The following is a 24,090-nucleotide window of genomic DNA, read 5'->3' on the forward strand; positions in this document are numbered from 1 at the left end:
CTGCCACTCTCTGGCGGTTGTCGGGCTGTGGGGCCCCTCCCTGCCTCCTGCTCCCCGAGTTCAGTGGAGACCCTGCCCGTCAGTGTTGGGGGGAGGCCGTGATGGGGTCAGTGCTGAGGGCAGCGAGGGCTCCAGCAGCCTCGCCACCCGGCAGGTCCAGTGCCGCTTACTCTGAGGCTCGTGATGTGGTGCGGCTCCGCCCACCGTGAAGGGTTCGAACACCTGTGACTGCGATGGTGGCAGGATGGTGTAGCTCTCGAGGGGCGACTCTTCCTGTGGAGAGCTGTCATCTCAGATGCTTAACTGAAGAGAAACATGCAAAACCTTGTGCCCATTGCCACCTGAGGATGTTAAAATATTCAGGTGGCCGATGCCTTCCTGCTGGTGTGGCCCACACTGAAGTGTCATGGAATCGGGGGGGGGGTGTTAAACTCAGCTCGCTGCCCCCCCCACTGCTGAGTCACAGGTTGGCCCACACTGAAGTGTCATGGAATCGGGGAGGGGTGTTAAACTCAGCTCGCTGCCCCCCCCACTGCTGAGTCACAGGTCTGGTGGGTTACCCCCCACCCCGGTGCTGCCTCTGCTGCTGGTTCAGTGACTGTGGGGCAGCCACAGCTGAGCCGAGACCACAGCCTCACCAGGTGAGTGGATCTGGGTGGGGCAGCCCAGGGCGGCCTGAGTTCTGGTCGCTGGTGCTGAGAGTGGTCAGTGTTGCGTTGAGTGTCACGTGTGCCTTTCGTGCTGGACGGTCCAGAGCAGCCAGTGTGGGAGCTGAGGCCCGGGCCTCTGTCAGACGCTTGTTGGCGGGATTACAACTGTGTGGATAATTATGCCGGGTAACATTTTTTTCTAAGTGCTTTTGGACTGAATTCTGGGGAGTTCTGTTCAAGAATGACCAGGGACCCTGGGTGCATGTGACCATGCCAGGGACCAGTCCCGACATTAAGGAGGAGAGACGAGGGAGGCTCCTTCGCCTCTGGGGTATTTTCATTGGATATACTCCCTGGAGCCTCTGCTAGACATCAGCTGGAAGTCAAGTGGCCAAAAGGGTTAAGTTTTAAATAACGTTTTATAGGAAATAAATATTGTGACTCAGGAGTAATTCTCAGGAAGGAACCCTGCTATGGGTTTGCTAATTTGGGTAAATTAAAAGCCCTCCCTGGTAGTGGTTTAATTTCAGTGCTGCCTTCCCCAGGGTCTCTGTTTCTGAGACTGGGTGAATTCAGGGCCTCGGATGAAATATCAGAGTGGCAACAGGATGAGGCAAGGGACGGTCCCACTGGTGCAGGGGCGGGCAGGGCTGTGAGGGGACATCCTCCAGCGTCCGTCCCGCGGAACCTCTGTCGCTTCTCAGTCGGAACCCAGCTGTGCCAGGGGGGTCGCACGAGTTCCGTGTCCTGTGCTGTCACGTGTTTGTGGTTTCCCAGGCGCTGTCCCTCTGAGTGGACTCGTTGTTTCTCTCTAGTTGTATCTGGTTCTTACATGGTTTCTCTCTAGTTGTATCCGGTTCTTACATTGTTTCTCTCTAGTTGTATCCGGTTCTTACATCGTTTCTCTCTAGTTGTATCCGGTTCTTACATCGTTTCTCTCTAGTTGTATCCGGTTCTTACATTGTTTCTCTCTAGTTGTATCCAGTTCTTACATCGTTTCTCTCTAGTTGTATCCGGTTCTTACATTGTTTCTCTCTAGTTGTATCCGGTTCTTAATGCTTTTGAGGGCCCAAGGCTGGTGTGAAGATCTTCAGATGTAGCAGAAATGTCTGCAGTTTTGTGGAGATTCTGTTTCAGCCTCTTATTTCATTTATAAAAGGAGAGCAGATGGTCCGGTGTGCCCTGACTGGGAATCGGACCTGGGATGTCTACGCACTGAGCTGGCGCTCTGTCCACTGAGCCAACCGGCTAGGGCCAGATAGCTCTTTCTACACATCTTACCACAGGAGGGTAGAACTTACCCTCTTCTATTAGTTAGACTTACTGTTTCTCTCTCTGGTAATGTAAACAGTGTTGACTTTGGGAAGTGTAGGATGCATAGAAACAGAAGATACTTTGTTACTCCTTATCCAGTCTGCGAGAGAGAAAGACACACACAAACACACACACACACACACACACACACACACACACGGACGCATGGACAGACAACACAAATGCGGACCAGACACACAGACAGGTGCACACGGTAACACACGCATTGTACGTGACTTTCAGAGAACAAACGTGAGTTTGTGGCTTGCAGTCTCCCCGGCTTGTGCACATTAGTCACAAGATGTGACTAGACAGGGGCGGGCATGCCTCGTGCATCACACTGCCAGCGCCCGACTGCTGTGCGCGCTCTGCGGGGACGCGAGACTTGTCAACCCAGTCCTCTATTCTCAACATTTCCCACCATTATGCAAAACAGTACCTAAGCACACATTTATGCTGAAATTGTCCCTTTTCTCAGGATCTCGCTTAAAGCGTGGGTTCTCAGAGACTTGGAACAGGGAGCCACAGGGGATGAAAACAAACCTGCATTTTTCAGCTTCCTGAACAGGCGACATCTGACGGGGAGCGGCCCGGCCAGGCAGGGGCAGGAGCAGCTGCCTCGCGGGCGGCTCTGGTGGGAGACCCGGGGCGGCTGTGGTGGGAGACCCAGGGCGGCTGTGGTGGGAGACCCAGGGCGGCTGTGGTGGGAGACCCGGGGCGGCTGTGGTGGGAGACCCGGGGCGGCTGTGGTGGGAGACCCAGGGCGGCTGTGGTGGGAGACCCAGGGAGGCTGTGGTGGGAGACCCAGGGCGGCTGTGGTGGGAGACCCAGGGCGGCTGTGGTGGGAGACCCAGGGCAGCGCGCCTGCCCTCGGCCCAGATGCAGACACGCCCCCGCGGCGGCCCCCACGGTCCGGGCGCGCTGCAGGGTGACGGCTCTCAGGGAGCACCTGCCGGGAGGAGCACTTGGCGGGGTGTCTGGGGCCCTGCCTCTCCTCCGGGCGGGGGGGTTCTTCCATGCTCAGCATGAAGCCGGCAGACACCCCCGGCACATGCAGAGGGATCGGTACAATTTCAAAGCGTAGGCTTACATTTCATTAATTTACACCCTTCAGTAGGAGATGGCAAAGGAAGACTTGAGTTAAAATGAACGACAGAGAGTTGAACGACTTTCAGACGTGCAAAGGGGTTTGCTGGTGCACAGTTTATCCCAGCACAGCGTTCGCTGGAGAGAGGAGTGGCCTGAGTTTTTGTGTCAATAATAGTCATGCAGTCGGCCTCCTGGCTTAGACTTATCCCTGTCCAGCCGTCCGGCCACATTCAGCCTGCAGGTCCCATGGAGTCTCTGGACTCGCCTCTGCTGGGTCACCAGCAGCACCCCGGAGCCTGCCTCAACCCCTCCTGGGCCCCGACTTCCTCATCACTGAATAGAGAAGGGTCAACCAGAAGCGAGTGGAGTGTTTTGTTTTCATTTTAAACCTGACGTGCTGTGAATTCATGCAGGCAGGTGAGCTCAGCGTGTTGCACAGGTGGGCTTATGGTTTCATTGGCAGCACGGGGATGCCCCGGGGAGGCAGAGGGAGAGACCTGCCCCCACCACACACACTGCAAAGTTGCAGCAGTGTGTCCCCCCTCTGGTGATGGCTCTGGGCCCGTCTCATGGGCAGAAGGAGGAAGTGCCATTTGTGAAGCTAGTGCACCCGCTGTGACTGCTCCGCTCTGCGTCCCCACGCCCCTGCAGGGGTGACTGCTCCGCTCTGCGTCCCCACGCGTCTGCATGGGTGACCGCTCCGCTCTGCGTCCCCACGCGTCTGCAGGGGTGACCGCTCCGCTCCGCGTCCCCACGCGTCTGCAGGGGTGACCGCTCCGCTCCGCGTCCCCACGCGTCTGCAGGGGTGACCGCTCCGCTCCGCGTCCCCACGCCCCTGCAGGGGTGACCGCTCCGCTCTGCGTCCCCACGCCCCTGCAGGGGTGACCGCTCCGCTCCGCGTCCCCACGCCCCTGCAGGGGTGACCGCTCCGCTCCGCGTCCCCACGCGTCTGCAGGGGTGTCCGCTCCGCTCCGCGTCCCCACGCGTCTGCAGGGGTGTCCGCTCCGCTCCGCGTCCCCACGCCCCTGCAGGGGTGACCGCTCCGCTCCGCGTCCCCACGCGTCTGCAGGGGTGACCGCTCCGCTCCGCGTCCCCACGCCCCTGCAGGGCTGACCGCTCCGCTCCGCGTCCCCACGCGTCTGCAGGGGTGACCGCTCCGCTCTGCGTCCCCACGCCCCCGCAGGGGTGACCGCTCCGCTCTGCGTCCCCACGCGTCTGCAGGGGTGACCGCTCCGCTCTGCGTCCCCACGCCCCCGCAGGGGTGACCGCTCCGCTCTGCGTCCCCACGCGTCTGCAGGGGTGACCGCTCCGCTCCGCGTCCCCACGCGTCTGCAGGGGTGACCGCTCCGCTCCGCGTCCCCACGCCCCCGCAGGGGTGACCGCTCCGCTCCGCGTCCCCACGCCCCCGCAGGGGTGACCGCTCCGCTCCGCGTCCCCACGCCCCTGCAGGGGTGACTGCTCCGCTCCGCGTCCCCACGCGTCTGCAGGGGTGACCGCTCCGCTCCGCGTCCCCACGCGTCTGCAGGGGTGACCGCTCCGCTCCGCGTCCCCACGCCCCTGCAGGGGTGACCGCTCCGCTCCGCGTCCCCACGCGTCTGCAGGGGTGACCGCTCCGCTCCGCGTCCCCACGCGTCTGCAGGGGTGACCGCTCCGCTCCGCGTCCCCACGCGTCTGCAGGGGTGACCGCTCCGCTCCGCGTCCCCACGCGTCTGCAGGGGTGACCGCTCCGCTCTGCGTCCCCACGCCCCCGCAGGGGTGACCGCTCCGCTCCGCGTCCCCACGCCCCCGCAGGGGTGACCGCTCCGCTCCGCGTCCCCACGCGTCTGCAGGGGTGACCGCTCCGCTCCGCGTCCCCACGCGTCTGCAGGGGTGACCGCACCTCTCCGCGTCCCCACGCCCCTGCAGGGGTGACCGCTCCGCGTCCCCACGCGTCTGCAGGGGTGACCGCTCCGCTCCGCGTCCCCACGCCCCTACAGGGCTGACCGCTCCGCTCCGCGTCCCCACGCGTCTGCAGGGGTGACCGCTCCGCTCCGCGTCCCCACGCCCCTGCAGGGGTGACCGCTCCGCTCCGCGTCCCCACGCGTCTGCAGGGGTGACCGCTCCGCTCCGCGTCCCCACGCCCCTGCAGGGCTGACCGCGCCTCTCCGCGTCCCCACGCCCCTGCAGGGCTGACCGCTCCGCTCCGCGTCCCCACGCGTCTGCAGGGGTGACCGCTCCGCTCCGCGTCCCCACGCGTCTGCAGGGGTGACCGCTCCGCTCCGCGTCCCCACGCGTCTGCAGGGGTGACCGCTCCGCTCCGCGTCCCCACGCGTCTGCAGGGGTGACCGCTCCGCTCCGCGTCCCCACGCGTCTGCAGGGGTGACCGCTCCGCTCCGCGTCCCCACGCGTCTGCAGGGGTGACCGCTCCGCTCCGCGTCCCCACGCGTCTGCAGGGGTGACCGCTCCGCTCCGCGTCCCCACGCGTCTGCAGGGGTGACCGCGCCTCTCCGCGTCCCCACGCCCCTGCAGGGCTGACCGCTCCGCTCCGCGTCCCCACGCGTCTGCAGGGGTGACCGCTCCGCTCCGCGTCCCCACGCCCCTGCAGGGGTGACCGCTCCGCTCCGCGTCCCCACGCCCCTGCAGGGGTGACCGCTCCGCTCCGCGTCCCCACGCGTCTGCAGGGGACCGCTCCGCTCCGCGTCCCCACGCGTCTGCAGGGGTGACCGCTCCGCTCCGCGTCCCCACGCCCCTGCAGGGCTGACCGCTCCGCTCCGCGTCCCCACGCGTCTGCAGGGGTGACCGCTCTGCTCTGCAGGGGTGACCGCTCCGCTCCGCGTCCCCACGCGTCTGCAGGGGTGACCGCTCTGCTCTGTGTCCCCACGCGTCTGCAGGGGTGACCGCTCCGCTCCGCGTCCCCACGCGTCTGCAGGGGTGACCGCGCCTCTCCGCGTCCCCACGCCCCTGCAGGGGTGACCGCTCCGCTCTGCGTCCCCACGCCCCTGCAGGGGTGACCGCTCCGCTCTGCGTCCCCACGCCCCTGCAGGGGTGACCGCTCCGCTCTGCGTCCCCACGCCCCTGCAGGGGTGACCGCTCCGCTCCGCGTCCCCACGCCCCCGCAGGGGTGACCGCTCCGCTCTGCGTCCCCACGCCCCCGCAGGGGTGACCGCTCCGCTCCGCGTCCCCACGCCCCCGCAGGGGTGACTGCTCTGCTCTGCGTCCCCACGCCCCTGCAGGGGTGACCGCTCCGCTCCGCGTCCCCACGCCCCTGCAGGGGTGACCGCTCCGCTCTGCGTCCCCACACCCCTGCAGGGGTGACCGCTCCGCTCTGCGTCCCCACGCCCCCGCAGGGGTGACCGCTCCGCTCCGCGTCCCCACGCGTCTGCAGGGGTGACCGCTCCGCTCCGCGTCCCCACGCCCCTGCAGGGGTGACCGCTCCGCTCCGCGTCCCCACGCCCCCGCAGGGGTGACCGCTCCGCTCCGCGTCCCCACGCCCCCGCAGGGGTGACCGCTCCGCTCCGCGTCCCCACGCCCCTGCAGGGGTGACTGCTCTGCTCTGCGTCCCCACGCCCCTGCAGGGGTGACTGCTCTGCTCCGCGTCCCCACGCCCCTGCAGGGGTGACCGCTCCGCTCTGCGTCCCCACGCCTCTGCAGGGGTGACTGCTCTGCTCTGCGTCCCCACGCCCCTGCAGGGCTGACCGCTCTGCTCTGTGTCCCCACGCCCCTGCAGGGGTGACCGCTCTGCTCTGTGTCCCCACACTCCTGCAGGGGTGACTGCTCTGCCGTCTGCAGGGGTGACGCTCATCCCATGGGTCCTCTGGCTCTTCTGCTCGAGGCTCCCTTTACTCTCTCCCTTTTCTACATACGGAAGCGCTACTGTATGAGGTGCCACGCCAAGTGCTGTGGGCTGTCCAGTGAAGTGGTGGTGATTCCTGACCACAGAGGTGCCCAGAGAGAGGCACCACGTTTACAGGTGACTTTAATGTGAGTAAGTGTGATGTGCACCATCAGCAGGCAAAGTTTGCCCTGAAATTTCCAGAGGGTTATGGGGGGAAGAAAGCAGAATAATAATTTCAGTGATCACTACAGTCAGCCTCATGGCACACACATGACATATGCATGACACACACATGACACACACATAACACATGTAGTTCAGAGATTTGTAAGGATCAACTTTCCAAACATTTTACCAAGGATCAAATCTGTGAACAGACATTTGGTCAAGAAGGTTGCTGATAGAATTTGTCACGAGACCACTTTGTATGTGTCCAGTGTGAGGCAGCGTTGACAGTCTCAGAACAGGAGGCGCTGGTCTCGGTGGGGGTGGGGGGCTGTGCTGGGGGAGGGGTCAGAGAGGACGGGCTCGTTAAGGTCTTGAGCTTCAACTTACCCTGGCACACTGAGTTCTAGTTTTTGTTTTAAACCGTAAAGACGGCGATTTAGATGAGTGGTTTTCTGTGATCACACAACATCAGGGTGGTGAACTCTTTTGTGGACCAGCATGACATTCCTGCTGGACTGACCGAAGTCCGCAGGCAGCGGGTGAAAACCGTTGAGAGATCATCTGGACTTGTTAGGTCTCCCCTTCCTGCTCCGAGTGTTCATGTGACCAGTGGCAGCCTGGGGCCTGATCTGGCCTACTGTTCTAGTCAGATGCTGTTTCTCCATTTAATTTATGCAGTTATTACTCAGGTTCCATAACGCACTGTTTAGTAGTCCTGTTGGCAAATTACTGATCAGAAATCTGAAGCCAGTGTCTCTCCTCCTCAGTGCCAGGTTCTCTCCTGTGACACTGGACACAGCCTGTGGCTGCTCCCCGCCCCGGGCCACCGTCCAGCTGCGCACGGTCGGCCCTCGGCACGGCTCCCTGGAGGTGCTTCACCTACCTCACATCTCCCTTCTTGGGTTCGGGCACAATGTTTCACCCCGTAGTTTCTAATTCATTTGGGACGTTGTCTGGTCCTGGTGTTGGGGGTCAGGAGGGCAGCGTGGTCTGTCACGTGGAGGAGCAGGGCACAGAGGTGCACGTGCAGGTAGAGTTGTTTCACGACCAAGCAAATGGCTCAGGCCCCCAAATATGTTGCTCCCTAAGGTGACTCATAGCAACATTAGAGGGTTTTAAAAATTATGTTTCCGGGAAACCTACCCATTCTGTTTTTTATTACAGTTCTAGATTGATTGACCTCAGTCAGACGTCCAAAGTGGGGACGTTTCACAGGAGGCCTGGCCACATGGGCCACTCTGCTCGTGACCCCGCGGTGTGGGTCTCACGCCCACGAGGCTCCTCTCGTCTGCATCTTGGTTTTATCTGTCAGTTCCTGACACAGGCCCTGTTCTGTGCACGTCAGTGCTCTCCCATTATCCTTGTGTCTTTTTCCAGGTGTGTTATTTTTTTGTTTTAAGTTCAGGCTGCTTCTGTGTGTTGGACGTGTGTTGAAGGGTTATTCTTTTGTTCCTACGATTGCGTAGAACCAGCGTAGGCACACTGCAGTCTCCCCTAAGGTGGGGCCCCTCCCATGCTCCCAGCGCTGTGTAATGACTATGCCAACGATGGACTTCTGCCCCAGGTGGGTTTAATGGTAGAGCCCTCTTAGCTCTGGGCTGGAGTCACCGTCACCTTTGGAGTCAGACAGAGCTGCGCTTGGATTTGACAGGAGTGCCAGAGGACCTCAGTCTAGTGAGCTGCACACTGGAAATACCACCTCACCCTCCGACTGGCTGTCGTGAGTGAGGGCGATCGTGCTGTGGGACGTCAGACGGTACCTGGTCGATGGCTCCGTGCCCAGCAGGTCCCACCTGCTGCTTTCTGCCTCTGTTTTTTAGTGGACACACCTGAAATACAGATGTCCAGTGCCACAAAGAGAAGTCCCCTTGTCGACGCTCAGGACAGTGGTGGTTAAACCCGAGAGCTCGCGGGGCCAGGCGGACAGTCCAGACCCTCAGGGTGAGGAGTGCTGTGAGGTCCCACGTCTGACCTGCTGACAGGACTGTGAGCTGGGAGGCTAACCCTGCACTCTTTCGTCTTCAAAGCCTGGGAGAGTACCCAGCCTGAGTCATTCTGCAGCCAGGACACAGGACACACAGAGGCCTCGTTAGGTACACACGCAGGGTTGATACATTGAAGTTAGCTGTTTGTATTATTGTAGGCTGTTAGGCAGTGCAAAAGACACCTGAGTACTCTCCGGTGAACTTAGAAGACACACACACAGTTCACACTTATCCACAGTTTCACATGCTGCATGAACTTTGTTTTTCTGAATTACAGGGGTACTTTGAGATACAAGTTTAATTCATTCTGTAACCGAGCTCGTAAGTCAGTCAACTCGTATATCAAACAAATTTCTCCCATTTAAAATAACTGAAATAGATTTAATCCGTTCCAGCCCTGTGAAACATCCCCAAACCATCCTAAATTATGAAAAAAGACATGTTTTTAATTAAGAAACACACATGTATACTTTACCAATGCATAACAAAATATATGAAATAACAGAAAAAATGTTATTTAGTACTGTATTCTTACCTTGGAGACAGACGAGTGCGGCTAACGGAGGTGAATGGTGGAGGAGGAGGGAGGGAGGAGGGGATGCAGGCACTGTAGACACGTAAACTAAAACTGCACTTTCTTAACACTAAATGTAAACTAAAACTGCATTTTCTTTACTTTAAACAAAACCAAAACTGAACTTTCTTTACTTAAAATGAAACCACAAAAACTTAATTGTAAAAAAATGCACTTTCTTAACATTAAACTTAATCTAAGCTTAACATTACGTATTTTTCATTTAATTATCACCTGTTTTTGCCTTTTTGGCTGCACTTTTGGCACTTTCACTTGCAGGACTTTTGAATAAAAATCTATCCAAAGAGGTTTGCTTTTGCCTGCCTTTTAAAATGTTACGGAAATGTGACAAGTGTCATTAAAAACTGCTGAAGCAGACCAGTTGAAACTTTTTCTGGATGTTTCTTTTCAATGAAACTTGAAAGCTTCTCCCACATTGCCAGCATGTCTCTAATTTCACTTGTAGAAATCACTTCCTCCCACTCTACCTCCTCCTCACTACTAATCTCTTGCAGAAGCTCTGCATGTTGCATCATCTGTAGCTCCTTCAACTCCTTAGTTGAGAGTTTCCTCCTCATGTTCCTTGACGAGCTCGTTTACGTCACCCTCATCTACCTCCAGACCCATTGACTTTCCAAGGGACACAATCTCCTCCAACGCTTCTACCTCAGTCTCAGTCTCTGGTTTGAATCCTTTGAAGTCCCTGTCTGCAACAACATCAGGCCGTAACTTTTTCCATGCCGAGCTCAAGGTTCTTCTTATAAGCTCTTGCCATGCCAAGTCAATAATGTGTAAACATACCACAATGTTGTAGTGATCTTTCCAAAACTCTCAAAGGGTTAGAGTTGTATTCTCAGTCACCTCAAACCAGCAGTGGAACAAGTGCTTTGTGTAAAGCTTTTTAAAGTTGGAAATGACCTGCTGATCCATAGGTTGCAAGATTGAAGTCGTGTTGGGTGGGAGGTAGAGGACTTTCATGAATTTGAACTCATCGAGAATGTCATCTTCAAGACCAGGTGGGTGCGCTGGAGCATTATCAAGGACTAGTAATGCTTTCATCGGGAGTTTATTTTCTTGAAGATATTTCTTCACTGCAGGACCAAGGACAAGATTTACCCATTCAGTAAAAAACTACTGCGTAACCCATGCCCTAGCATTGGCATGCCACATAACCTGCTGTTTTTCTTTAAGAATCTTGTGAGTCTTAAAGGCTCGAGGATTTTCGGAATGATACACTAGCAGTGGCTTTACTTTACAGTCACTGCTAGCGTTTGCACACAATGCAATGGTCAGACGGTTCTTCATGGGTTTATGGCTTTCAACTTCTTCTCCTCTGTGGTGATGAAAGTCCTCTGGGGCATTTTTCCCCCAAAACAATCCTGTTTGGACACAGTTGAACACTTGTTGGGGGATGTAGCCTTCCTTTGCGATAAGCACAGCAAAACGTGCGATGTCCTCCTCAGCTACCTTAACATCAGCACTCACAGCTTCACCATGCCTCACCACCGAGTGGATGCCAGACCTCTTCTTGAAATTTCAAACCAGCCGTGACTTCCCTTAAATGTATCTTCTGCCACTTTTGAGGTTGATGGTTCTTTCTTCTTCAAGTTGCCGTAAATAATACGTGCCTTTTCACATATTACAGTCTCCGTCACTGTATCTCTTGCCAGCTCTTTCTCTTTCACCCACACCAGCAGAAGCTTCTCCATTTCTTCATGGATATTTGTCCTTAATTGGAACAGAATTGTAGTTCCTTTCACTTTATTTGTGCTTTTGATGGCATCCTTTTGCTTAAGGATGGTACAAATTGTAGATGCATTGTGGTCGTACAGCCTTGCCAGTTCAATCACTCATACACGATTCTCATGTTTTCCTATTATTTCATTCTCTTCTTTTTTTTAATTTTAATTTTTTTTTATTACAGAGACAGAGAGTCAGAGAGAGGAATAGATAGGGACAGACGGGAACGGAGAGAAATGAGAAGCATCAGTCATCATTTTTTTGTTGCGACACCTTAGTTGTTCATTTGATTGCCTTTTATATGTGCCTTGACTCCCCTCCCCTCCCCTCCCCTCCCCTTCCTCAGACTGAGTAACCCCTTGCTGGAGCCAGCGACCTTAGGTCCAAGCTGGTGAGCTTTGCTCAAACCAGATGAGCCCATGCTCAAGTTGGCAACCTTGGGGTCTCAAAAACGGGTCCTCCGCATCACAGTCCAACACTCTATCCACTGCGCCACCGCCTGGGCAGGCATCATTCTCTTCTGCTCACAACTGTTCTTTACACTCACTTTCTTTGGCCCCATGATAGCACACAGAAAAAATTATTAAAAAATGCAAAAATGATGCAAGAACGAGTATAGCGCACGAGATTCAACTTGATTCTGCGAGTAACACGTGAGAAAGAACGAGATGCTGGTGGTGTGCTGCCGATACTGGACCCGTGCGCCAACGTGCCAACTAGCGGCAGCTTCCCGAATCACGACTCATATCTTGGAATTTCGCTCGGATCTCGAACAAAAATGACTGAGTTGCAGCTCATATCTTAAAAAGTTTGTATGTTGGTCTGCTCGTATCTCAAGGTACCACTGTACCATCCATTAGGAGAGTCATGTAAGGAGGGCGTAAGTCTGTCTCTGACTGTCCTTCCCTTTTATGGATGTAAATGGTGGTGTTCTTAGAATTCTGGAATTTTTTTGTCTGTGTCACTCACTAGCTGGACTGTGCCTTCATTTCTTTTTTTAAGTGAGAGGAGGAGAGATGGTGAGGCAGACTCCCGCATATGTCACGACCAGGATCCACATGACAGCCCCACCTGGGGATGATGCTTGGACCACCAGAGCTATCCTCAGTGCCTGGGGTTGACACTTGAACAACCAAGCCACTGGCTGGGAGAGGGGGAGGGAGAAGCAGATAGTCACTTCTCATGTTTTCCCTGACCTGGGGATCAAACCCAGATGTCCACACAGTGGGTTGATGCTCTGTCCACTGAGCCACTGACCAGGGCTTGTGTCTTCATTTTGTAAGTCCACCTCTGAGAGGAAATTAGGAACCTCTGTTCTGTACACCGGAAAAGCCCTTCTGGGCATGATGAGCGAGCAGGGCTGGACAATAGGAACACTGTGGGGGCTGTTTCTAGTAGCGAGGTAGTCACTGTTCACTGGCACCAACGCAGGCAGTTGAAATGTGCTACCAGGAAAACTAAAGGTAAGATAACCTTTCATTTAATGGAGCAAACAGAATTCTTGTGAATCTCTGATGTGGGGGTCCCAGCTCCCTCACTGACCAGTTCTTTTTTCTTTTTCTTTTTTTTTTACTTAAAAAATTAGATGTAACGGGTGACATTGGTCAACAAGAGTACATAGGTTTCAGGTGAACGTTTCCGTAGCATTTGAACATTTGATTATGTTGTATACTCATCACCCAAAGTCAGATTGTTTTCCGTCACCTTGTGTTTGTCCCTCTTTACCCCCCAGCCCCACTTACCAATTGTCAAACCCTTCGTTCTGCGTCAGGGCTCAGAGAGCTGCGCGGGAAGGGACAGGACTTCTCTCACTCGTGGTTCCACCTGAATCTGCGGTTACAGAAAACACCAGGCAGCCGGGGTGGTGTCGGGGACGGGCATCGTGTGTGTCTGTCATGTGCCCGTGGTGGGGGCGGTGGGGGGTGTTAAACTCAGGAGGCCCACCCTGGGCATTTGGTCTCAGTTGCTAACAATGGTCTTGTTTTTGCCTCTTTGCTGGAATCCCTCCTCGTGGAAGTGGGATGTTGCTTCACGAGCAGGTTGCTGCTGCCGTGTACCGTGAGAACAGGTCTGGGGCAGTTGTGTCAGGCTGACTGGGAGGCCAGAGAGCTGGCCAGCACTGTGTCCGGGGCGTCCACGAGGGCAGTGTTTCATCTGTGCACTGAGTGAGCAGGTGGACTCCCCACAGGGAGGCGTCACCAGTCCCTGGAGCATCGGGTGGGGAGGGCGGAACTGACCCCCTCCTGCGCTGGGCGCCCACCTGCTACTCCCCCGGACACGCCCCCCCCTGTTCTCGGGAAGCTGGACCCGAGGACCCGGTCTCCCAGGTCTCCCACTTGGAGCCAGCAGACGAGGAGACTTCCGGATCCCACATCTCGTGAGCCGGTTCCTGTCATAAACCATCTGTTGTCTGTGTCCCCACGGGTCCCCTGGACGCAGCACAACCACGCACCAGACGTCAGCAGTGTGGCTGAGCTCCGATGTCTTTGCCCGCCCGGATCTCGGATGGACTTCTGAGGTCCCCTGCTCAGTTGTTCTTTGATCTTGGGTAGCTCCACGACGGTGTGCACTCGGCAGAGACGGGCGTGCGCTGGTGAAGAGGAGGGGGATGGAGGTGGAGGCCCCTGGCTGGTGAGGGTCCCTGAGGCTCGTTCTATCCTTCTGTCCTCGCCTGGGGGTGGGTATTCAGCTCAGGGACAAGCCGAGGATGGTGTGCACTCGGCAGAGACGGGCGTGCGCTGGTGAAGAGGAGGGGGATGGAGTGGGAGGCCCCTGGCTGGTGAGGGTCCCTGTCCTCGCCTGGGGGCGGGTATTCAGCCTGTCATCATGTGGCTCCAAAGGAGAGGTTTTGGCCATTCCTGACAAACACTGGGGTCAGCGTGGGCGGGTCCCACTCAGCCCATCGTGATGTGCTGTTTAAGGACCGCGCCTCGGCACCCAGCCTGCTTGACGGTCGGCTACAGTCTCCCTTGATGACCGCGCCCACCTCTGTCTGCCCTGCAGGTGAAATGTGCTTGGAAGCAGGTCGTGGCCACTGAGTCACTGACCAGGGCTTGTGTCTTCATTTCGTAAGTCCACCTCTGAGAGGAAATTAGGAACCTCTGTTCTGTACACCAGAAAAGCCCTTCTGGGCATGATGAGCGAGCAGGGCTGGACGATAGGAACACCGTGGGGGCTGTTTCTAGGCCGGAGGCCTGTCACCACACAGCCTCCCCTGTGTGCCTCTGTGCCCCCCCATTGGGATGTCACTGTCTTGAGGGCCCACCCCCTCCACCACAGTTGCATCTCGGGGTCCTTAACTATCTGCAAAGACCCTATTTCTGGGTGAGATGACATCTGAGTTTCCAGGTGGGTGTAAATTTGGGGGGCCCTGTCCACCCACTCAGGTGTTACAGGTGTAGCCCCACAGAAGGAGGGACCCTGCCCCTCAGCGAGGTGGCGAGCGGGCTGCCTCCCGAGAGCCTGTGAGCTCCAGGTCTCTGTCCCCACCTGCACTCAGGCCGGGGGCTGCTCTCTGATGCCAACTCAGACATCGCCCTCGAGGAAGGGGACGCTCGCATCGTGGGCCCACACGGGTCTAAGCTTGTGACACTATTCTGCGCCGGGCACCCTCCCAGGGGACTTGAGCTGGTGGAGACGAGACCGCTCAGAGCATCCAGGTTGGTCTGCAGAGGCGCTGTCCCGTGATGGACAGGACAGGTTGGGGAACCCCGTCTTCACTCGCCGCCAGTCTCGCTGACGGTGAGTGAGCCCACGATCGCCTTTCAGCGTGAGCTGCGCAGGTCGCTGGGGCAGTGGCGGCGACGTTTAGAAGATCGTGTTGATGAAAATTTCTCGAGCACCCCCTTTCTGTCCACGCAGAGACTTGGGGTGTCTTTCCTTGTGGTGCAGGTGATGCTGACGCTGCGTCTGAGAGCTGACCCGGGGCCCCCGCCTCCCCCCACGTCCACTTGGAGAAGGGCCAGGGCCAGCGCTGCTTCCTGAGTTGCGGGGTCTCGTGTTCCCTGGTTTGGATCCCTCCCTCCAACCAAGTCTTTTGGAGAGTGAGGGGTGTGGCCGTGGCCGTGGGTGGAGAGGGCTGGGGTCACAGTGTCCACGTGCCCCGACCTGTGTGGTCAGCAGAAGGCGCATCAGTGGGCAGGGCAGGGGCTTGTGGCAGGCACCAGCCTGACCTCCCTCTGCTCTCCCTCCCGAGGTGGAGCTGTCTGGGGGCTGAAGGGGCCCGTAGGTGGAGAGCTTTCCTCTCTGCCTGTAACTTTTCAGACCTCGGAGTCACGGCCCGGCTGGATGGCCCGGGCACCTGCCTGCCTCTCTCTCACACACACAGCCTGGTCTTGTCGTCAGCACGGTGACGCTCCCTAGGAAGTTGCCCATTTATGGTGCGGGAGCAAATGATATCATCACTCTGGGCGGCTCCCGCCTCAGCAGGGATCGGTGGTGAAATGAGATTACGGACACGTTTGTCTGGAGAAACAGGAGCGGGGCCCTGCTCTCTGGCCGCTGTCCTGGGGGGGACGCTGCGGGCAGTCCGGCCGCGGCTGCACGCCCGCTCTGCGGGGAGCCTGGCTGCCCGCCCCTGCTCGGGCGCAGGGGCCCCGTGTCCACATGGAGCGTGCTCCAGGTCCACGTTTTCCGTAGTGCCGGGATATATGGGACATGCATCGCAAGCCTGTGCCGCTGTGCTGCAGTCCCGGGGCTGGCAGAGCCCTGTGCACGCGCGTCCGTGCAGGCTGACCCGCTCCCTGCACGCACAGGCTGCTGCCACTCGCTCGCCACGAGTCCTCACTGCCCTCGGAGCGCACGGCTGCCGGGGTGCTGAGACGCCCAACGCCCCTCGGGCGTGCGGCTGCTGAGAGCCTGCACCAGCCCTGCTGCCTGGGTAAGTGCCGTGACTCATTGCTCACTTTCCTCTGGCGGGCGCTCCACCCGGGCAGCCGGCGGCATCAGGTAGGCAGTGGGTGGCTGCACCCCAGTCCTGACCCCCGGGCAGCGCCCCCAGCCCCGGCTTTGCCCCGTGGTGCTCGCTGTCCTCTGAGCCAAAGGCTGCTCTGCCCTCGTGAATGAGAGACGCGTCTCCCCACAGACCTCCAGGCAGCAGCCGGGGGGCGGAATGACTGGCCTCCTGGGAGCCTCGCGGTTGCCATGGAGGATTTGGGGGTGGGTGTGCACAGCAGTCGAAACTGCTCTGCTCTCGTTCTAAGGAGACAAGTTCCTTCTCTGGGGAACCCTTACTCCTTTGAGCACGAAAGGCCCCAGCAGTTTGCAATGCGAGAGCTGATCGGGCTCCCCGATTGCAGCGGAGAAGCAGGGCTGGGCGCGGGGCAGCGTCCCCAGGGAGGGAGTGAGTGGGGGCCGCAGTTCTGAAGCCTGCGTTTTGTAGGCGAGCTGCAGGCCATGGGAGAAGAGAGAAACCGCCCGCAGCTCCCCGTGTGGTGCCTGCTGGCAGAGGTCAGGCCCTCGCCCTGTGCCGGCTGGCCTGCGGGGAGGGAGGGAGGGGAAGGGAGGCGTTCTGTGTGAGGCTCTGGGAAGTGCCGCCTGCTTTTATGCCTTGGAAACCGAAAGGCTCTTCAGAAGGCAGAGACTCTGCTGCTGTTCGGTGCTGATGAGCAGTTCCTCTGCCTGTCGGAGGTGACAGCGTTTGAGGTGCCGAGGGCGTTGCTGAAGCTTTGGGTGAGCATGCTCTGGGACGCGCAGGCTTTGATGGGGTCCCCGAGAGCCCCCGGGGGCCACTGACCCTCCGGGCCTTTGTCAGCAGGGAACTTTGCAGCGAGCAGCCCATCAAAGGGGAAGCCAGGTCTCTGCTGGGGCTGGTCTGCCTGCTGCCACGCTGACATTTTCTCTCATCTGCTTCACCTGTGCGGTAGCGCGGTCTTCTGAATGGTGGTGGCGAGCCCCTTTGTGGTGAAAGGGGATGTCTGTGAGGGTTGGCAGGGGCTCCGCAGCTGGGTGATGGCTGGCTGCAAGCTCCCGTTACAGATGTCGATGTTACGCTCTGCGCCGCACTGAGCATGTCCAAGAGGATGCTCCTGGTTTGTCCATTTTTAGGTGACTGTTGACAATTTCATTCATAATTCTGTCCCCAAAGCTTGGATGCATGTCCACAGGGAGGCTGGTGTCAGAGGGGGGGTTCTGTGGCCTCTGGCAGTCTGTGGCACCTCTCTCCACGGAACCAGCTTCACTCAGCAACAAGTGCTCGCCCAGGGCTTCCGACCTCCAGTGTGACCACTGCAGAGGCCGTCACCGGGCAGGATCCGCAGAGGCCCAGCTGGGGCGCAGGGGCCTTCTCGGGGCTCCACGCAGGCGCCCCCAGAGTTGCCGTATGGGGGACAGGTCTCGGCCTGGGGACGAGCAGACGCCCGCCCTGAGCGGGCGGTTCCTCCCTTCTGGGTTCAGTTCTCATCAATCCCTAGCACTCATTCAAGGAACGACTTTTTTTTTTTAAAGTCACTTCAGTTTATTTATGGTCAAACAAGCGAAGCCCTGAAGTTAGTGAGGTCCAGTCCAGTGTCCCAGGTGGAAATACGGCCGTGAGGGCGCTCACCATCTTTTAGCTGTGACAGTGACAGGCAGCTGATGGCTCACAGTCCACCTGGAAGCAGTCGGCGCGCTGCACTCCGACCTCCCGGAAGCAGGGAGCGGCCTCCAGCACTCGGTGTTCTGAGGAAACGCCACCAACTCAGAGCTTTCTTCCCTTTAACCGAGTGTCTTGACGTCAGGGCATTAGACTGGCGTTCTCTAAAAACACAGTGTCAGCACAGGCTGAACGGGGACACTGCGTGCTGGGCATGTGGCTGGGCTCCGCCGCTCGTGGGAGAAAATCAAGGGCAGCTTCCGTCCTCTGCACCCCGGCCGCTGCCAGGGCACACCTGCTCGCTAGGAAGAAAACCGTGATCGCACGCAGGTGCACACAGATGCACACATGTGCATACAGACACGCACATGGTCCTGTCACATGCAAATGCACACACACGTGTCACCATCACGCACCCCACGTAGAGAACCTGCCCTGGGAGGCTCCGTGAAGGGAGACTGAGGGGCGGCAGCCGGCACGTGTCCGAGAGGCCCTGGGCGCGGTGCGGTCCCCGTTTCCTGGGCCTGCACGTGTCCGAGAGGCACTGGGCGCGGTGCGGTCCCCGTTTCCTGGGCCTGCACGTGTCCGAGAGGCACTGGGCACGGTGCGGTCCCCGTTTCCTCGGCCGGCACATGTCCGAGAGGCACTGGGCGCGGTGCGGTCCCCGTTTCCTCGGCCGGCACGTGTCCGAGAGGCCCTGGGCGCGGTGCGGTCCCCGTTTCCTCGGCCGGCACGTGTCCGAGAGGCACTGGGCGCGGTGCGGTCCCCGTTTCCTGGGCCTGCACGTGTCCGAGAGGCACTGGGCGCGGTGCGGTCCCCGTTTCCTGGGCCTGCACGTGTCCGAGAGGCCCTGGGCGCGGTGCGGTCCCCGTTTCCTGGGCCTGCACGTGTCCGAGAGGCACTGGGCGCGGTGCGGTCCCCGTTTCCTGGGCCTGCACGTGTCCGAGAGGCACTGGGCGCGGTGCCGTCCCCGTTTCCTGGGCCTGCACGTGTCCGAGAGGCCCTGGGCGCGGTGCGGTCCCCGTTTCCTGGGCCTGCACGTGTCCGAGAGGCACTGGGCGTGGTGCGGTCCCCGTTTCCTGGGCCTGCACGTGTCCGAGAGGCACTGGGCGCGGTGCGGTCCCCGTTTCCTGGGCCTGCAGGTCTGGAGAGAGAACCAGTCAGCTCCGCACAGCGTGTGCAGGGGCTCCTGAATGACCCCTCCACAGGCTGTGACTTCCTGCACACACGCTCCCATTTACACACTAAGCTACTTGTCTTTCGGTCTCGGCACACGGACGCACCCACCGAGATTGTGCCTAGAGCTCTAAGTCGGAGAGTTGATTTCAGAGATGCAGCAGCTGGCGGGAGTTTGATCCCTGGGTCATTGTTTTATTCGTGATTATTCCAGGATAATAACTGGGAGTGAAATTAGAATTTTTCAAATGACTTGCATTGGGGAAAAGTCACACAGCATTTCTATTTAAGAATAGCGATTATGAAACCCTGTTACTGTCCACATGTATTTGTTAAGTGTGCACTGCATTCAGCAGGGTTGAAAGCAACATATTTAGGTAGGAATCTTCCATTTCTGGTATTTATCACACAAGCACCAAAAACACTTTGCTTTCTAAGTGGTGGCTGAGGAGTTGGGCTTCCAGCGCGTGGGGCCCCACGAGTCAGGATGCTCCTTGTTCGCCTGGGCCGTGCGGGGTGGGGTGGGGTGGGGGCATGCTCCTGTGGTGCAGGGTCCGATGAGCACCCGGGCTTGCCTCTTCATGGGTCTCTCTGCTCACAGACACTTCAGGGGTCGCTGTGCACCTGCAGCTCGGCTGCCCTCACTGATTACATGATTGTTCAGAGACAGAACTGGAATCATCCAAGTCCCCGAATAGTTTCATGGGGCCGTGCATCAGAACTGTGGTCTCTCTAGCACCCCCAAAACCCTTCTCTGGTTCCTCGGGTTTGTAGAAGTCGAACACGTCTATGGTCAGTGGGAGGTCAGCGTGGCACGTTCCTGAGCTCACTCCTGAAAACCGTGGCAGGGACGGGCCCTGGTCCCAGACCTTGTGTCCCCGGGAGCTGTCCCCAGCCTGGGCTCTCTGTGTGTGTATTCGCAGCCAGTGCTCATTCCTGAGAACCGTGGCAGGGACGGGCCCTGGTCCCATATCTTGTGTCCCCGGGAGCTGTCCCCAGCCTGGGCTCTCTGTGTGTGTATTCGCAGCCAGTGCTCATGACACCACTCGATTAAGGACCTGAGTCTGCTTGTCACTCGTACAGGGTGGGTGACAGGCAACCCACCATCACCATGCTGTCCTCGGTGTGCACAGGGTGTGTGGGGACCCCTGCAACAACTCCCTGAGCAGGAGGGGGAGCTGACTACATCCTGCAGGGTTCCACCGGGACCTCCGTGTGTGGCTCTTCCTGGTCACATGCGATGTCCACTTTGCTCCTCTCAGGGGACCCGCGGAGGCCCGTGGCCTTGTGGTGACAGCATGGCACGGCCACACCTGCGTGACACCCGGCTCCCACTCTTGCAGCCTCGCGCCTGCCTCCTGCCCTGGGTTTGGCCTGGCCGCTGAGGTGGGCCTGTGGAGAGTTCCTGCTCTCCCGCCCGCAGTCTCGGGCCCAGGAGGGGGCTGGGCTGGAGCTGCTGCGAACTAGCGTGCTGACGTGCCCTGGTCGTAGGCGCGCGAGGAAGTCCACGTGTGGATGCGTGGCCGTGTGGCCTGAGGCGCCATCGCTGGGCACAGTGGTGGTTCCACGGCTTCTGTGCTGGGTCTTCCTGTGATTCCAGGAAGCCGTGGCCGGGACACAGGTGAGCCGGGCTCAGAGCACAGAGCCCACTGCGGGAACCAGGCCCCCCAGACGTCCTTGCCTTGGAGCATTCCCCAGGGCCTCATGCTACCCTCTGGGCTTGTCTGTGGTCCGAGAAAGGGAGGCTCCTCTTTCTAAGGCAGAGGAAGGAGCCAGTCAGTGCAGTCGAACTTGGTGAGCCCAGTGGCTGTCACACGCTTGGCTGCCTGGTGCCTTCGCTCGACCCGACCTTGGAAGCATTTCAAGGATGTACATGATGGAAGTCAAGTTCTGGTAACAGAAGGAAACATCTTGTTGCTCAGTGATGAGGGTGGGATCCCCGGGGGGCACACTGGCTGTAGCCAAGAGGATGTGCTGGGAGAGAGAAACCTTTGGAGGTGGGGCTGGTCCTAAACTGTGTTTGCTGAGGCAGAGCCTTTGGAGGTGGGGCTGGTCCTAAACTGTGTGTGTTGAGGCAGAGCCTTTGGAGGTGGGGCTGGTCCTAAACTGTGTTTGCTGAGGCAGAGCCTTTGGAGGTGGGGCTGGTCCTAAACTGTGTTTGCTGAGGCACAAGCCTTTGGAGGTGGGGCTGGTCCTAAACTGTGTTTGCTGAGGCAGAGCCTTTGGAGGTGGGGCTGGTCCTAAACTGTGTTTGCTGAGGCAGAGCCTTTGGAGGTGGGGCTGGTCCTAAACTGTGTTTGCTGAGGCAGAGCCCGCCTTAGGCTGAGTGGACCTGAACAGACGGGACAGTGACACTGGCAGGTCAAAACCTGGCCGCAGGGACAGTGTGCAGGGTCGGCAGAGAGGGGCCAGCGTCCCCTCCCAACCCCCCTCGCATCCTGGCCTCTCAGCCTGCGAGGTCGGCCGTCTCGATGGTGCCGACACAGGAAGAGAGAACCTGGGCTTGGTTTTCGCGCCTCTGACTCTGACTTCTTGGGGGCAGGATGGCCCTTCACCCTGGGCTGACATTTCTTCCAGCACCGTGCTGGGAAGGTGCAGGCACGTCACACCGGGAACTTTCTGAGGACTGTGCTACTGTAAGTTCACAGATGTGACGAGCATGGGAAGACTGCTGGCGGTCACGGGGCTGCTGAGCACCAGGCGCTGGCCTCGGGCACAGCGCGCAAGTGCTTCTGATTTGGCAGCGATGTCCCGAGGGCCGCTGCCAGGCGGCCCCTACCCCCAACATTTTAGCGGGCAGGAAGAAAGAGGTTTCGGACCAGAGCACAACACACCCACCGTAAGCTTTGCAAAATGTTTTCTTCTCGGGTTGGGAATGTGTCTATCTGACACGTTCCAGAATTCTTCCCGAGCCACGAAGCTGCTTCCTGAAACCGCTCGTCAGGGAAGTCGGAGAAGGTGTGAGGCCTCGTCCACATCTTCGGTTTCCACTGTTCCCAGAGCCCCATCCTGGGCTTTGCTGTGGTTCCTCACGGATGTTTCCTAGCTCTTGCAGGAGGGAGGTGGCGAGTGGGGGTGGCTCTGGGGCTCCCCAGAGAGGCTGTGTCTTCCTCCTCACTGCTGCCCACGGCTGGGGAAGGGCCAGCGTCACGGCCGGGGCCTTTAGACAGAGACCCACAGGCAGGGGCTGCCCCTGAGCTGAGCCCAGGATCAGCCCAGCCCGGCAGGTCCAGTGGGCTCCATGGTGTGGCTCAGGGGTCAGGAACCTATGGCTCGTGAGCCAGATGTGGCTCTTTTAATGGCTGCATCTGGCCCGCAGACAAATCTTTAATAAAAAAATAATATTGTTAAAAATATAAGACATTCTCATGTATTATAATCCATTCATTTCCTACCGCTCATGTTCATGGCTGCAGGTGGCTGGAGCCATCACAGCTGTCCTCCGGGACAACACCAAATTTTTATTGGATAATGCCCAAGGTACACGGGTCGTTGTATGGCTCTCACGGAATTACATTTTAAAATATGTGGCGTTCATGGCTCTCTCAGCCAGAAAGGTTCCCGACCCCTGGTGTGGGTGGTGGTGGGGTTCATGTAACGGCTGCAGAGGGACCTACCTTCTGCTGTGCGAGTCATCACGCCAGCCGGGACCTGTGACCTGCGGTGAAGAGGCGGGACCTCCAGCTGTGTGCCCAGGTGTGCTGCGTGCACAGCAGAGGACAGCCTGGGGTTTTGAGCTCCAGTGTTTGCTCATGTTCTGAACAGGAACCCAGTTTAAAAAGGGGCAGCTGTGTTATTTTAAAATTTCCCCCATTTATGGAAAAGCAAAGATGTCCTTTAAAATCCCCTCAGCAGACTCAGTGGGTGAAGAGGGCTGTGCCCTGAGGAAGAGCTGTGTATGCAGGAGACACCGTGTTCCAGGGTGGGACCCTCGTGTCCTCGTCACCCGAGGAAGGGCCGTGCACACAGGAGACACCGTGTTCCAGGGTGGGACCCTCGTGTCCTCGTCACCCGAGGAAGGGCCATGCACGCAGGAGACACCGTGTTCCAGGGTGGGACCCTCGTGTCCTTGTCACCCGAGGAAGGGCCGTGCACGCAGGAGACACCGTGTTCCAGGAAGGGGGGTGGTGGGTCTGGGACCCACGTGTCCTCGTCACCCGAGGAAGGGCTGTGCGCGCAGGAGACACCATGTTCCAGGGTGGGGGCGGTGGGTCTGGGACCCACGTGTCCTCGTCACCCGAGGAAGGGCTGTGCGCGCAGGAGACACCGTGTTCCAGGGTGGGGGCGGTGGGTCTGGGACCCCGTGTCCTCGTCGCCCGAGGAAGGGCTGTGCGTGCAGGAGACACCGTGTTCCAGGGTGGGGGCGGTGGGTCTGGGACCCCGTGTCCTCGTCGCCCGAGGAAGGGCTGTGCACGCAGGAGACACCGTGTTCCAGGGTGGGACCCACGTGTCCTCGTCACCCGAGGAAGGGCTGTGCACACAGGAGACACTGTGTTCCAGGGTGGGGGCGGTGGGTCTGGGACCCCGTGTCCTCGTCGCCCGAGGAAGGGCTGTGCACGCAGGAGACACCGTGTTCCAGGGTGGGACCCACGTGTCCTCGTCACCCGAGGAAGGGCTGTGCACACAGGAGACACTGTGTTCCAGGGTGGGGGCGGTGGGTCTGGGACCCCGTGTCCTCGTCACCTGAGGAAGGGCTGTGCACGCAGGAGACACCGTGTTCCAGGGTGGGACCCTCGTGTCCTCGTCGCCCAAGGAAGGGCTGTGCACGCAGGAGACACCGTGTTCCAGGGTGGGACCCTCGTGTCCTCGTCGCCCGAGGAAGGGCTGTGCACACAGGAGACACCGTGTTCCAGGGTGGGGGCGGTGGGTCTGGGACCCACGTGTCCTCGTTACCCGAGGAAGCGCTGTGCATGCAGGAGACACCGTGTTCCCGGGTGGGGGGCGGTGGGTCTGGGACCCCGTGTCCTCGTCGCCAGGCCCCAGAGCGTGCCCCCCACTACTGACCTGCT

At 58.9% G+C, this 24,090-nt stretch overlaps 1 protein-coding gene across 2 annotated transcripts in view; it reads left to right on the forward strand.

The window, feature by feature from the left end:
- DLGAP2 (DLG associated protein 2) overlaps nucleotides 1-24,090 on the forward strand; it is a 464,829-nt gene that overhangs the window by 112,262 nt on the left and 328,477 nt on the right. The window contains exon 1 of one of the 2 annotated variants that reach the window (XM_066237266.1): nucleotides 16,146-16,213. The exons of the other annotated variant lie outside the window; for it this stretch is intronic. The gene's annotated coding sequence lies outside the window, so the exon portion shown is untranslated. Of the gene's footprint in view, nucleotides 1-16,145; nucleotides 16,214-24,090 lie in introns of those variants that run through there. 2 annotated transcript variants of the gene reach the window in all.

This window comes from Saccopteryx bilineata, chromosome 6 (genome assembly GCF_036850765.1).
Source record: "Saccopteryx bilineata isolate mSacBil1 chromosome 6, mSacBil1_pri_phased_curated, whole genome shotgun sequence".
In the NCBI taxonomy this organism is placed as follows: domain Eukaryota; kingdom Metazoa; phylum Chordata; class Mammalia; order Chiroptera; family Emballonuridae; genus Saccopteryx; species Saccopteryx bilineata.